This window comes from Candoia aspera, chromosome 5 (genome assembly GCF_035149785.1).
Source record: "Candoia aspera isolate rCanAsp1 chromosome 5, rCanAsp1.hap2, whole genome shotgun sequence".
NCBI classification, from domain to species: Eukaryota; Metazoa; Chordata; class Lepidosauria; order Squamata; family Boidae; genus Candoia; species Candoia aspera.
Genome location: NC_086157.1, coordinates 3,233,218 through 3,249,203, shown reverse-complemented (window position 1 = coordinate 3,249,203; position 15,986 = coordinate 3,233,218).

Sequence of the window (15,986 nt, the reverse complement as noted above, 5' to 3'; positions counted from 1 at the left end):
ATCTATTCATCTATTTATTTATTTATTTATTTATTTATTTATTTATATTTGATTTCTATAGCCGCCTGTCTCAGCAAGGGACTCAGAGCGGCTTACAACAATAAAGTATGGAACCGCCTACACTCTATAAAAGGAATAATTATTTAGATCACAGGATAGGGTTTTCTTTACAGTGAGTCAGTCTGATTTGAGATACATCAATCCCATTTGGATCTCTAGCAAACAAAAGTTATATTGCAATTCATTCAACTAATTCAAGAAAATTTGTAGTTTTCTATAATCTTTAATTATGGGTAACTTAGTTGGATTCGGACAATGCAAAGAATGGTTAACTTCATGTTTATTATTTGATATTATTAACCGTAAGAGGAGTGATAGAAAAATAATGTTAACAGAAAGGAGAATGGAAATAGTTTCTGACCTTTGGATGAACTAGAGGTATCTGCTTACAAAGCTGCAATGTGTGACTGAGCTACAGAATGTGCTTCCATGACCTTCATAGGTTAGAAAACCTATAAAGAGTTGGTTTCTTGAATCTTAGCAGGCTTACCACGATTTGACACATGGCTTTCTAATGAGAAAAAAGATATGCACCAATCAATATTGTATGTATTAAATTTATTATGTGATTGAATGCTGAATCAGCTTCAGACTCTGCCAAAATAAGCAGAATAGATTTGATTTTAACTGTAAAGTTATCCATTTTCATCTTTGAGTAGATCAAGTAGGATTCTGCTAGAATTTTACTCTTGTTTCAATATTTAGACTTCCCTATTCTGTGTATCCATAGCTATTAGCAAGTCTTCGTTAAGCCAATTAGATTTTCAAAAGAGAGTTGGACCTGTGCATATGTTTCTGCATAATTCTGCCAGCCCTTTGAAGTAGGCCATTCAGGAAACTGATCTTCAAGAATGACTGGAACTCTACTTTATTAATACAAGATACAGTAGCAGAGGCTCGGAACTCTCCCTGTTATAACCAGGAGAGTTAAGGTGGAGTCAGTTTAAGTTTAAGTTTCTTCCTAATGTTTTCTTCTTGTTCTAGGCTTCATTTCTCCAAGATCTTCTCTGTAGTACCTTACAAACTCTGAACATAATGGATAAGCCCAGTCTAACAGCAAAACTGAAATAATAGTCTTGAGATGAAAGCGTGAAGTCTATAATTTCAGTCTACAGCAAACAGGATGGAATTTTTAATTACTTTTTTATGCTAAGACATAAAGTTGAAAGATGGGATGACAGCCTAGTTGAGCAAATGGAGTGGTGACTGGAGATCTTACTGAATTCCTCTCTGTAGGTTTCTCCTTTCCTGGAGAAGTTCTCATCTGATGAGGCAAAGATTCAACAAAATCCAACCCAGGAAGGACCTCTAATCTTGTGACTTCAAGAAGGCAACTCAGAGAATGCCTGGAGGAATGGACTTGTAGAACCTAAAGTCTAAAAAGATCCATCATTTGAAATTGTGAATATCCCCCAATTGAAACAGACATTTTTCAGAACCAGAGATTATTCTACCACTCCAGAAATGATCTGCACTCAAGTCAGCAGAGGGCAAATATCTCCTGCACTCCCTAAAACCATCTCTCATGAACGGCAGCCTCAAATGTTCTGCATTTCACACTGATGCTATTGCTCCTCTACATGGAGTAGGTCAGGTGTGGGTCAGCTACGTCAGGCTTTGTGTATAGAGAAAGGGACTGGACAGAAGGTAGGCAGAAGATCACAGCAAATTTATCTCTTCTCCCAATTTGTGGCTCCTTTCCAGTCTCTGCTGTGAGAGGTAACCACTTTATTTTTCCTTACATTAGGACCAACCATGACAGTAAGATTCAGTGCACATTTTCAGAGATGTGCGGTGAATAAATTTATAAATACATAAATAAATAAATAAATCCCAAACATATTTCTTCACAGGTAAATCTCCCTAAATACATTTAAAAAAATAGCATGGTTGGGGTGGAAAGTATATTTATTAATTGTTCTAGCCTGGAGAAGGGTAGTACAACAAATAAATCAGCATAGCTTATTGCACAGCCTTCCATCCAATTCCATGACCAAATGGTTTAAGATATTATGAAAAACAAAACCAAAAACCACCAGCTACTTAAAATGCAGCATGCTAAAACAGCAGATTCAAAGACAAAAGCACAGAACTTAAAAACAGAAGAAAACAGCAGTATCCTTATATAAAATATATCTGCTGTTATATTTCTTCAGAGTTGTATGTCTTCCTTTCCCTTCATTATCACAGGTTTGCATCCCATAACTTTTAATGTTATCTCACCCTTCCTTGACTCTGTCAAACCCAGAATGTTTCTTTGAGCATATAAAATATTTCTGAATGCGTATTTTCTTAGAGGTCCACTTTCTTTTCTATTTAGCTTCATTTGATTTTTATTCATTAGCACAGAGTTTGATACTTTAAGGCCTAAGTGGCAAAATATGAGCCTGTCATAGTGAGTAATAATAGTACAAAAGGATGCTGTTGTGCACAACTAGGTCACTAATTCATATTTTCAACTGAATGATATGTAGATCAAATCCTGCATCCATTTTAAGTGCTCAGAAAAGTTTAAAAATAAATCAGAACTCAGAAGTCACTTTAAAGAGGAGATATGGAATGTCAGTTGATCAGAGAAGGGTTTTTCTGTATGCAATCAAAATATAATCTTGATATATGTGGTAATGTTTTAGTTCTCTCTGCAGAAATATCCAAGGCTTGTGTTCCCTAATCTGGTACCTGATGCTATGGAAATTGTGATATATAAAACAAGTCCACCGAACTGGAAAAGGATGCTCCAAGCTGGTCTGGTCTAGTTTAGACAAGTCAAGTCAAAGACCTGTGGAACACAAAAACACAACATAACACATGTGATAAAAAGACCAGTGATTATGTCTAGTCTGCTGTTAGCAAAGTATGAATTCTACAGGGTACAATTACAAACTTAGCAATGTCAAGAGTTATTTTAAGATCTTTATCCACCATCAGAATTCGTTTATCCAGAAAATGAGCTGAAAAGAGGTGAATTTTAATAACTCAAACATCTTAATGAATTGCATGTAATGAAGAAGGGAAATACTTAGAAGAGAAAGAAATTTTGCTGAATTTTTCATTTTTAAAGCTGCAACTTCAGTTAACCATTTTAAGGGACTGGTAATACTGTTCAAATTGATTCCTTTCAGTCAAGCTTTGTGAAGCAGTAACACAAGTTCTTTTAAAGGTGAAAATATAACGTTCTCCCATCAAGTCTATATAATACATCCACAAAAGATGCAAAGAAAATAAAAAAAAACAAACGAACAAATCCAGCCCTTATTGTTAAGATCCATTTATTTCTATGAACATTCACAGACGTAAATATATCATTGCACATCAAAGAAGAATTGGACTCCAGAAAAATAACTTATGACTAGAGATGTCTTAGAGATGGGGGAGTCAAAAAGTCAAGATGGTTGTTTTCACCTTCTTGACTTTTTTGACCCTTCTGGCCCTGCTTACCACTGAAATCCCATTTTAACCAATCATTTCACACCCAGTATTTTTCTCTTTCTATCAGTGCCCCTTATAGGTTTCACCCACCCCATCTGGGTGGAGTCTATGTAGATGGAAACCTTCCAGGATTCTCAGTCACAAAGAGCATCACTGTGTGTAGACCAAGTTTCCATTCTACACACAAATCCTCAAACGTTGTGATACTGCAACCCTTAAAATGATAAATGAATGTATGGAAGCCACCCTGTGAATGAACCTACTTATTTCTTCAGTATTAGGATTCGGCAATAAAAAACCTGTAGCACTTACTTGTAAGAATTAAAATTCAGTCTGTATGAAATCCCAGACTTTGCAGGACTGCAGCCATCTACTGCAGGTTTGACCAGAGAATGCCATGATGAGTTTTCAGCATGTTCCTGCTGTGCCTTGTGACTTTCTCTAAGTTGCTAAATCACAGATTGAAAACTCTAGCTGTGGAAGGAAATGGGCCTGGAGCTGGGGAGAAAAATCTAAAGAAGAAGGAAAAGCATGTGTCTCCATATGATTGATTATTTACAGTATGAGTAGATTTATTAGGTTTATCTTCCACCTTAATTTAGGAGCTCAACTCACCATACATAGCTTTGCTTGCCTTATTTTTCCCACAACACCAACCCTGGGAGGTAAGTTGGATGAAGAAAGAGTGACTGGTTCAAACTCCTTCAGTTAGTTTCCATAGTTTTGGGTGGACTAGAACCTGGTTCTCCCTGTTCCTAGTCCAATACCATGACCTTTGTCCCATAACATCTAAAACAGGCTTATGCCTTCTCTAGACTCAACTTTTTGAACTGTCTTAAAGCTGAGTTGCAAGATACTGCTCTTGTCTTAAAGGTGTTTATGTTCTTGCTTTGGAGGAGAAATGTCCATAAATAAATCCATCCGAAGCAATTATCAGTCAGTGACAGTGGGCATACTGACCAAATAGGCAATCGTTCCCGAAATACCGTTTCTTCCCTTCTAGCAAAAAATGTAATATAATCTCTCTTTCTCACTCAGTTGCTTTTTTTCTCTGTGTGTGTAGGCATGTGAGCAAGCATGTTTATTCTTGCTTGCTGAAATCTGAGCATTTTGTGGGGCTGACCCTTGAAGTCCTGGTTACCAAGGCTACAAATTATAGGCATCTTTTTTTCCCCCACCACCATAGAAACAAGACTGCAACCAACACAAATTGCCTATAATTTTCCTATTCCCATAATTCACCATTTATACTCCTGAGGCTGTGGTGGGATGAGTAACAGGAATTTTGATTTATATACTCTTACAGAAAAAATGACTCAGACCTTGAATGAAAAGTGCTTGTTATCTCTGGAATTGGAAAACTAAACGAAAATCTATGACCCAGTGCAGGAATTCACTACAATGTTCAGGTTGAAATGGTTTGATCAACAGTGTGCATTAAAGAGTTCCAGATTGGTGTTATCACCTCCTTAAAATACCTTGTTGTGCGAATGTCATTATTGCCTCTTCTCAGATATTCAGAGATTAATGACCAGTGACGAACCGTGATGAGAACTACAGCAGAGAGCTACAGCAGAGATAGGTAACACTGAGAAAGATCTTGCGAAAGCAGCTGCTAATTGTGCTCACTCGCCCTCCAAAGTTTGTAGAAAAGAATGCAATTGACAGCAATGTCATTAGAAACAGCAGTTGACGACACAATTGCCATATAATTGAGGTAGAAGCATATTCTAATCCTTTCTGTTCTTTTATTGGAGCCCATGTCACTCACACTTTCCAGGAAGGAAAGGAGATACCACAAGTCTAGGTGTGTAAAGGGACAGAGGGAAGGAAGGAAGGAAGGAAGGAAGGAAGGAAGGAAGGAAGGAAGGAAGGAAGGAAGGAAGGAAGGAAGGAAGGAAGGAAGGAAGGAAGGAAGGAGCAAAGCATTAAGGAAGGACTAGGGACTTCTGGAAGATATTACAATGTCTTGAGAAAGAGGGAAATGTGAGAAAGAAACTCAAAATAACCCCACCCTGATTTTATTTAGTATGGACGGAAAGAAACTCAGACAGGATTTCAAAATTCTGTTATTCTAATCTCCAACAACCAACATTCCAGGAATCCCTGCTGTGTCGGTTTTCTTGACTTGGTCTACCCTGAAGGGCTGACAGTATGAAATCCCACGGAGGTTGCCATCCATAGACTCAGTCTCTGCCCTGAGAAAGAGTGAATCCTACATATGCCAATACAATGCCATTGTCATTGCCTTACACATAATAGGTGGTTTCACTGACTTGTTGTTTTAATACTGGTCCACATTTATGCAATGCTCTTTTTGCATGATGTAGCAAACATTTCTGGAACAGAAACTCATTTTGTTTCTTCTGTTTTTAAATATAAAATGTGAAAGAAATTCTTCCCAATTTACTTAAAATTATAGTATGACTCTCTGCTTGCATGTCTGGAACAAAATTACATATAATTGTATGTGTTAATTATTGGGTTGAAGTGGTGTCAGATATTTTTGATGGAAAGAATTTATTATATTATTTCATCAGGTGAATGGGTGTTAAAGGAGCTGTTTGTATTAATTAATATTTGCACGACTGCTTAAGCTTTTCTCTTCTATTTTAATTGTTAATAAATTACCTTGAAATATTGCTATTTTTGCTATGTGAACTTTCTGATAATGTTGGAAGTTCCTTGGGGCATGGTGTGGACATGAAAAAGTGATGTACAAATAGATTTAATATGATAAGAGATCCCATTGAAGATTTTTGGAATTATGCTGAATGAATTAAGGTGTCAGATTTTCCTTTATTAGTTTTCGTTTTGATGTTGGCTTAGCATGTATTTCTCCAAAGCTTTCCATAGTAGCTTAAATCTCCCTCCCTCCCTCCCTCCCTCCCTCCCTCTCCAGTTCTCCAGTATATACGTTTAAGGCCATATATGATTCCTAGGGTCTTCGCTCAGTTTCATAAGCACACTAGGTCCTTCCAGCAGCACTTGATTAATTTCTGGCAACTGAATCAGTCATAGTTTCCAAGAATTCTTCTCTCTGCAGAGCAGAGCGCACACAGCCCTTGTTACCCTTCTTTTCCAAAGAGTAAACACACCGTAAGCAGGAAAAGCGGCATTTTCAACTGTTCTCCTCCCGAGTTCCTCTGGCTTTTACATTCTTTTTGCCTAAGTTAGTTTATATTCATCCTTCAAGGAACAAGAAGCATTCTGTAATCCCTTAAGAAAGGAACCACTGTTAATTACCTATGTCCATTTTTAATTAATTGTGGTTCATCTAAGACACAGATAACCATGGATTACAGACAGAGAAACACTACTTCTTCACTCTGTATGGACAGGCATCCTTTACGGACAAAGCATGATGAGTGAAGTGTATTACTTACACCCTGAAAAGGCTACAAAGAGCCCTAAGCACTTCTATAGCCCTGTATGTGTCTACTGAGAGGTAAGCTTCATTGACTACAATGTTGTTTCAACTTATGTGTAGGATTACCATTTTCAGAACTGTTCTGTGATGATCAAAATACTTCATGTATAGTGTTTCATTAACTTTTAACAACATAAGATTGAACAAAAGGTCTATCTAGTCAAGCACTGTGTTCCTCTGTGGCCAACTAGACACTTATGGGAACCCCCAAATTTGAGCAGTAGTGAAATTCATGTTCCCCCAGCGACTAGCATTAGAGGCATACAGCCTTTGATGCAGAGCATTATATATAGCAATTGGGATTTCAGGCCAGTGATAGCTTTATCCTCCATTGATTTGTCTAATCCTCTTTTAAAGTCATCCAAGTTGGTGACCGTGACTAAATCTTGTAGCAGCAAATCCCACCGTTTAACTATGCATTGTGGAAATGTGTTCTCGTCGGAATCTCCCACAATACAGCTTTATTAAATGACCCTGGGTTCTGTGTTCAGGAAAGAGAGGGATTTTTTCCTTCCGCTACGCTTTCTTCCCCACAAGCAGTAATTCTACACACCCCTGTACACTCCATGTCTTGCCTTTTTTTCTAAAAGCTCCAAAACTTTGCACCCAGGGTTCTGAGGGGAAGTGCTGCCCGATATTTTTCATTTTGGCTGTCCCTTTCTATAATGTTGACTTATAAATCAGCCCTGAATTTTTATCCTCTATGAGAGCAGCTCAGACGAAATGAGGAAAATCAGTAGAAAATCAGTGCATGATCGTCCCCCCTTCCCTCTGCTAGCTTGCTATTCTTGTTGTAGTTGCAATTAGCAACTGAGAAATCTTAGTTCTTAAGCAATTTTAAAATGCATGTCTCTCAGTAATATTCACAAGATCTGTGACTCCATAAGGGTCAGACTTATTGGCATATGTCTGAAAGTAAACATAATTCCTTATCCAATTATGATTCTCATAGAGTTGGTTTAGCAAAGCTTATTAAGAAGAAGAAGAAAGCCAATCTGGTTCATGGCTAAGGCATCAGGCTAGAAACAGGGAGCGTGAGTTCTAGTCACACCTGAGACACAAAGCCAATGGGGTGACCTTGGGCCAGTCCCTCTCCCTCAGCCCTGGGAAGGAGGAATGGCAAGCCACTTCCAAAAAACCTTGCCAAGAAAACTGCAGGGAATTGTCCAGCCAGTCTCGGAGAACTGGACAAGATTGAATGAATAAAATCAAATAATAATAATAATAATACACAGAAGAAGAAGGTGGTGATGGGGTTTTAAGAATTCTTCCAGCTGAACTATTTCCCATCTACAACCAAGAAAATCACTTCCAAGCTCATTAGGGGAAGTATTCCTCAATTTATTTTTTACTCCCTTTCTCTAGGTCTCTTCACTGATATTGAAGAAGTTTGCAGGAGGTTTTTTATCCCCTAAAAAGGTGACAGAGGATGGAATCAGCAGCTTGAATTTAAGGCTATCTATTGAGCTGGTCATTAAGGTGATTTTTATTTTTTTTCTCTTGGGCGCTGTTTATCCCATTAGTGATGCATTGTTATTTAGCACAGAGAAAAGTGAGGAGCTGAACATTTTGAAAGTCTTCTCCTTCTCCTTCTCCTTCTCCTTCTCCTTCTCCTTCTCCTTCTCCTTCTCCTTCTCCTTCTCCTTCTCCTTCTCCTTCTTCTCACTATAACATGACAGATTGCTCCTGAACATGGACCTTTACCACTTCAGAAGATGCAGAGAATCTGAAGAAAAAGAGCAAAAAAGAATTGCAGATTCTCCCTTACAGGACTTGGAGCAGACACTCCAGCCAACAGTCTTTCAATCAATTACAGGGAAGGAATCGCCCATAAAGCATGAGCATAGATTTCCAGCCTTTTTATTCCAGAAGGTTCATGCCTTGGTTTCTGTCACTTAGCTGGTCAAAATGATAAATCGCTGAGATAAATCTAGCAGGAAATATCAGTCAGATCAGCACTTTGGTTAAGCATGCAATGGTGTTAATGGCGAGAGAAGAAAGATGGCCATGCACAGGATTGGAAGGGGAATCTTGCTTAATGAACCTAGACATGAGAGGACTAATGTCCCTTCTATCAGTGACCCCATGCATTGAAAGTCCCCATGCTCCCATACAGAGGCCAGCTGTAATGTGAACCCTGGCATTAAATATTAAAATACAAACTTTTGTATTGTCCATTATTTACACAATGGCAGTCTCATAATCTTATATGGTATGCTCTTTGATTCTTTTAAAGAAAAACAAAGTAACATGCTCTATAGCAGAATGGATAGAAAAACCAAGCTTTCCTGTAATTCTGATGTGTGAAACTCTTTAAAAGGAGGAACAGCTGGACCTCACTTAAGAATACTTTGATTTAAATACTTCGGAGGTGTGAATACTCTTAGCAGGCATTATTTCAGTAACACACAATCCTGTTCAGCAGGCCAGGATTCTCCACATAGAACATGTGTTATCCAGTTAAGAATGCAGAAGGAGTTCTCCTGGATCAAACCAACATTTCAAGGTCCTATTTCCCAAGAGGTCAATACCTCTGAATAGCCCCTAAGGAAAACCCTTGGTCTTACAATATTCCCTTTAAAATCCAGCCAAGCTGTTAGCCATTAGGGATGAGCTGAGATTTCAGTAAAGCACCTCAATTCACCTACCAAAGCACAGAATGCTCGCTGGATGCACAGAAGGGGAAATTCGTTGAGCAAAGCAAAAAAGAGGCCATGCTCATCCTGTATCAGTCCATTTAAAAGAAGTGACTCACAGAATAATTTCTTGGTGGATAGTGCCCTTTAGTAACTGCACTGGAATTTAGGCAAGGTAAGTGAAACCATATACTGACGCCCACAGATTCAAACTATGTTTGTCATATTCTTAATGCCTTTTATTGTTAGTAAATAAGGTACTGTCCTTTGCAGCATCACACTCAAATTGTTCCCCTCAATCAAAATTAAAATTAAAATTAACTTGTGTATCCAATGTTAAAAGCAAAATAAGAACCAAAGTTTTAGACTTTTACAGAAGACCTGCATGGTTTCTAATTCACTATACTAAATTCAACCAGATGTGAGATTCATTCACATTCTTAATAAATTTTCCCTCCCTGGGATTTTTAAAGAAAGACATCACCACAAATACCCAGAAACTACTTGAAACCCATATATGAAATGAGGAAGAGGAACAAAAGGTGATTCCCAGTCATAAAACGCTTCTTTTGACAAAGAAGACAAAAATAATAACAAATTAATGCCTCAACTACTGTTATGAGAATAAAGATGGGATGTTGATATACATCTTGTTGGTATCATTTTTTGTGACAGAAGCTAGACTGTTTCTTAATATTATTTCTGATGACCAGGGCCACCTAGAACAGAGCAGCATCACCATTACAGTACATGAGTTGAAGTGGCCAGCTTTTTTTTTTTTTTTCCAATTTCTTCCTTTTTAGATGTGTAAGCCTATTGAAGAGCCTCGTGTGGCGCAGAGTGGTAGGCGGCAGCATTGCAACTGAAACTCTCCCCATGACCCGAGTTCAATCCCAGCAGAAGCTGGATTCTCTCTAGGGTAGCCGGCTCAGGTCGACTCAGCCTCCCATCCTTCCGAGGTCGATAAAATGAGCACCCAGCTTGCTGGGGAAGGTGACGACTGGGGAAGTCAATGGCAACTGCCCCGCTCTATAGTCTGCCAAGAAAACGTCGCAAAAGCAGCGTCCCCCCAAAGGATCAGACGTGACTCAGTGCTTGCACAGGGGACCTTTCCCCTTTCACCAAGCCCATTGAAGCTCTGCGAGTCCAAACCCCAGACTCCAGGGAATACCAGGACAAGGGCATTTGGACATTTTTAAAAGACATAGAAGGTACCAATGGAAAAATCACTTTTATATTGTTTCCAAGAAACTTCTTCATGGAGTCCCATTTGATCTGAAGGAGGCCTTTAAACTTACCCAAGTGTTAAGTCTCACTTATTTTGTTTATTTCCCTTCAGAAATTGGCAGGAAATCTCTCTTTCATATTTGATCGTGTAATCTTGAATTTTGGCAGTGTGAAATTCAGGAAATTCAGGAGGAGCACAAAAAAATCCAGCCTCTTAAAGAAAGGGCTTTTAAAATCAGGTAACAAGAGGAACAACACTGTATTAGTAGTCCATTGGGCAGCTATTTGGGGGAAATGGTTTTCAGCCTTTTGCATTTTAGATCCCACTCATTTTCTCAGCCTGGGTCCCAGCCTGATAGAAACAAAAATCTGACTCCCCCCAGGAAGGACAAGGTTATGTTTATAGGTATCCTGTTAGTACAGTTACCAGTTATGGTAAATTCCAAAACTTTAACGTTTCAGTGATTTACCATTTCTCCTATCCAGACTACTTCTAAGTCCCACTTTTGGTAGATGAACACCAGTTGACAACTTGCATATGAAGTGGGTCCTTGGAAGTAGGCAGGCTGTTCTATATATCTCTGTCCACTATAATAAAAATCAGATTATAAAAACATAGAGTGGTGGGAAGGAAACAAATAAATGTTGTTTTATGGGGGAGGGAAATAGATTTAAAAATATATATACATACATACATACACACACTGTACATACACACACTGTACATACACACACACACACACACACACACAGGTAAAGGTAAAGGTTTCCCTTGACATTAAGTCCAGCCGTGTCCGACTCTAGGGGGTGGTGCTCATCTCCATTTCAAAGCCGAAGAGCCGGCGTTTGTCCGTAGACACTTCCATTGTCATGTGGCCGGCATGACTAAACGGAATGCCGTTACCTGCTCGCCGAAGCGGTACCTATTAATCTACTCACATTTGCATGTACATACATACATACATATACACACACACTTTATACAGTATATTATACAAGGGGAAGGAGCAATTGCATTAGTGACTTGTATATGTGTTAATGGAAAGATTTATAGAAATAATGTGGTCTTGGTTTGATATAGAGTAAGGGATTGATTATGGAAATTGCTGTATATTCTTTCTGTTGAAAGTCAGAAGTCACTTCTCTATGTAATTTTCAAAATTCTTTTTTCTTGTGTTTTTCACAATTCTTGTTTTTGTTTTTGTTTTGTTTTTGTAGTTTTTTTTGCTTTTTTGTAGTTTTTATCTTTGTTTCAAACTCAATAAAATTCTTTTTTTTTTTAAAAAAAAGGAACTAGGCAGGCTAACAGTTTTCCTACTAACTTAACCACGTTGGAGCAGAGGAAAGAATAAGTAAAGGGGCAAGGGAGCTGAAATTCACTCTCTAATGTGCAGTCCAAAATGGACCCTGTTCCCCCCCCCCTTTTACTTTTTGCACTTTCTATTTTTCCTTTCTGTATTTCTTTTCTCTCTCTCCCTCTCTCTCTTTTTCTTTTAATCTCATTTTGTATTACTGTACATTTTATTATTGTAAAAAAAAATGAATTAAAATTACTTAAAAACAAAGCGAAACAAAATGAAACATGTCTTTGGTACAGGGCCAGGGGACTACTAAAGGCTAGGGAAGGATTTTGGGCAGATCAGAAGTATAAAAACATCTTTGGCATAATTTTATCTAAATTGTTCATGGCCTGTAGAGTAGTGAGGGGGAAGAAGATGGACCTTCAGCTGCAACTGCACCCACAGTGTCAACACATAGACACCTACGCAGAAGTAAGTATGAATTCCAGGTTCCTAGCTCTTCAGGGACTGTAATAATAAATGTAAAAGTCAATAAGTCAGCTATTCTTAGATAACTCTATATTTAAATGCTAGCCATAGATTCATTTTTCTTCCTTCCTTCTTCTGCTTGTCTCTTGTAACTTTCATAGTAAAACACTTCTGAGGCCAACCTGTGAAACAAAACTTGCCTACAGCGGCCCCACACGAGGGAAAGTCCGCCCTTTGAAGGAATCTTACGAGGTAAATGTTTAATAAGCCTGGAGACCCATTTCAGGTTGCCTTTGACTCTTCCCCACTGAATGAGATGCTGCTTGTCAAGGAAAGGCTACAAGTGCCCCTGGAGAACAGGGGATGAGGCACAGCAGTTTGCAGAGATGTCTGTATTAATGACTAAGAGACAAATAATCAGATTTTCCCTTTCAGATGCTAGAATGTTGGCCCTGAAAACATCACTCCAACAGGAGAAATAAAGATAGATTTGCATAAACAATCATACACATAGGTATATCTATGTATAACACAGTTTGAAAGATGATTGGTATGTTTAGATTGTGGTACAAATAATGTTTTTATTGTTTTCCAGGTAAGTAACAGAAAGCTGTGGAACACTCATAATTATTTTTGAAAGGAAGGGGATGTAAAGAGCTACCTTATTCAGATGCCCCCATAGGAAGGGTTTCAGAGAAATTCTGGAAGGGAGGGTGGGAGGGAGGAAGCAAGGAAGCAAGGGAATCTATATCAGACAGGGAATGTCCACCAGAGGACCATAACACATCATGAATTCACTTATCCAACCCATAAGCTAGGAATGGGAAGGAAGAACCTGCTAAAGCTTTGGTGTTCATGAGACCCCTTCTCCTTGTTGCTTCCAATGAACTCCAGAAATAAATATAAACTATTAACAAAAAATATAAAATAAAGTAAAGTAAAATAAAATGGCTGAAATCTCATGAGATCATCAGTTCTTGTGAGATTTCAGTGCTATTTCCTGAAAACTCCCAAGATTTTAAGTGATACTGCTAAGCTGTTGAGATTTTGAGTTAGAATGCCAAAATATACGTATCATATTTTCCGTTTAGCTGTGTATCTGTCTCTCTAGGCATTCACGTCACAGATACTCTGAAAAACATAACTGATGCATGGGCAAACAATATGAAACCAACAACCGGAAGAAGAGGAGGAAGAGAATCCATGGGGAGAGGATCCCTTAACTTTTTACCCTTTGGGATAGTGCTTTTGGGGGGTTACGATTTTAAAAATATATAGAATATTTTGCTTCTTAATGTCCTTAGTTTCTCAAAAGAAAAACCTAATATATTGATAGCACCGTCTAGGAGAACACCAGTGGCCCATTCCTCCTTCCTGCTTTTGTTCCAACTGGAAGATTGTCCATATCTTATGGACAAAAGCACAGCATCTGGTAGTTAGTGGAAAGCTGGCAGCATCAAAGAATCATAGCAAAGGATGGTATCTGTGACCTTTATTACAGTAAAGACTGCAACCTGAAAAAGGGTATTCAGATGGACAGGATGGAGTGGAAGAGATACAGCAAGAAAAGAAAGCTACATAGATGCAAGAAGATCTATAATTTTGCATGGAGGCAAAGCGACTTGAACCATCGTACCCTGGCAGAATCCTGCACAATCATCAGTCAAAGTCTGGCCATTGCAAATAAGTTTCAGCTTCCTAAAAGTGACTATTTTCTTGCCAGAAACCGCTCTCCTGTTTGTTCTGTGTCACATGGGTGAAAATGACAAGTTGTTCTGTACCATTCACATCAAAAGCCTAGAACTTAGTTTGTTCCAGTTACCGTTCATGTTGATTCACTGAAGGAAACAAAACAAAAAGAACAACAAAACAAGAATAGCTTAAGAGTTGGAGTTCTCAAGTCATAACATGTATAGACAGTTGACTTTTTTCTCAGCCTAACAAGCTTTAAATAGTAGGGAGTAACACAGTATTATCATCATGAACTGAAAATGCCCAGAGAGGTTAGCAACCAGCAATACCATATTTTCTCATATCTCCAGTAATATTGTACTAATTTGGAAAGAATGAATGGAATGTAAAGGATGTGATTTCTGCAAAGGCTCCTATTGGGGAGAAGAGAAATCTGTGTTAAAACCGGGGCAGTTTCCCCTGGAAGTGGTAGAAATGTCAGAGGAGGAGAGCAATGACTATCCAGTTTTAAAACTTAATTGTATCAGCAGGCACTTGTCTGCAGAACACAATTTGAAAGGATCCATAATTTGAAAGGATTTCTCAAATTATTGGTGAGATGGGGAAGATTTTGTCTTTTTCAGAATTTAAATCAGCAGTGCTTTTCAAAGTTATGCCCTCAACTTGAAAACTTCAGCATGAGCAGAGAGGGAAAGGAAAGATCACAGGACATCTGAGAAAAAAATCAGATGTCACTATCTGACCTTCTGCCACTTGGCTTTGCATTTCAGCCCTTTTAATCACTAGACAGAATAAATTGACTCTGGTACTTGGTGGCTAGGGATGGGAATAGAAGAGAGACAGGCTTTCACTTAGTTCTTTGTGAAATAGAGTTCTTCCTAGGTTTGCATTCCTAAAGTTTCTTAATAGGGGTAGGCAAAGCATTTGAAGAGATGCTTCACAGGGCACAGTGAACCCAGTGATGTGGGTCATGGACCCTCCTCACAGTTTTGAGGTATCTGTGTCTTCTCAAAGACTCAGGGCCCCTGCTTTGCAGGTTTCTCTTTGTTCCTTATGTTAGTGCCTTTTCATCAATGGTTCTGACAGGAAAGTAGGACAACATATCTTTCCAAGATCATATCCCAAGAGTCCCTTTTGGGAGATGGGCGGTGATAAATCTGACTGATAAATAAATAAATAAATAAATAAATAAATATTTGTTCTTCTACAGGGAACACACTGCACATTTTGCTGAGCTGTCCATAGTACCCCACAAAGCTCTCTGAACAAATATGCTCCATCCTTACTGATTCTATGGGCTGCTGCCCTATGAATAGAATTCACTCTTTCAGGCAGGGCATAATTCCTTAGAAATGTCTCAACAGTTCGTAAAAATCTTGTTAGATCATGCTGGCCTTAGGGAAACCCTGCGTTAATAAATAGGATTCAAAGGCTATTGGCTCTTTATTTTACAACTTCCATGTTATGGTTTTACTTATATATTTAGTTGCACTGTGGATTGTCAGTGATCATAAACAAAGAAACAAAATAAATAAATATTCTTGGAAAGAAATAAAACTGGAGGGAGGGCATTCTGTTCCATAGCAGGTCGCCTTTCTATGTATTTATTGGTTTAATTTAATTTCAGTGGTATCCGGAGCATCATGGTGGGCAACAAAGGAAGTGTTCCCAAGAATATTGGTGATCTCAGGCACCATGGGAGGGACCCCAGATGTATGGCACCTGATATTTGATAGAACAGCT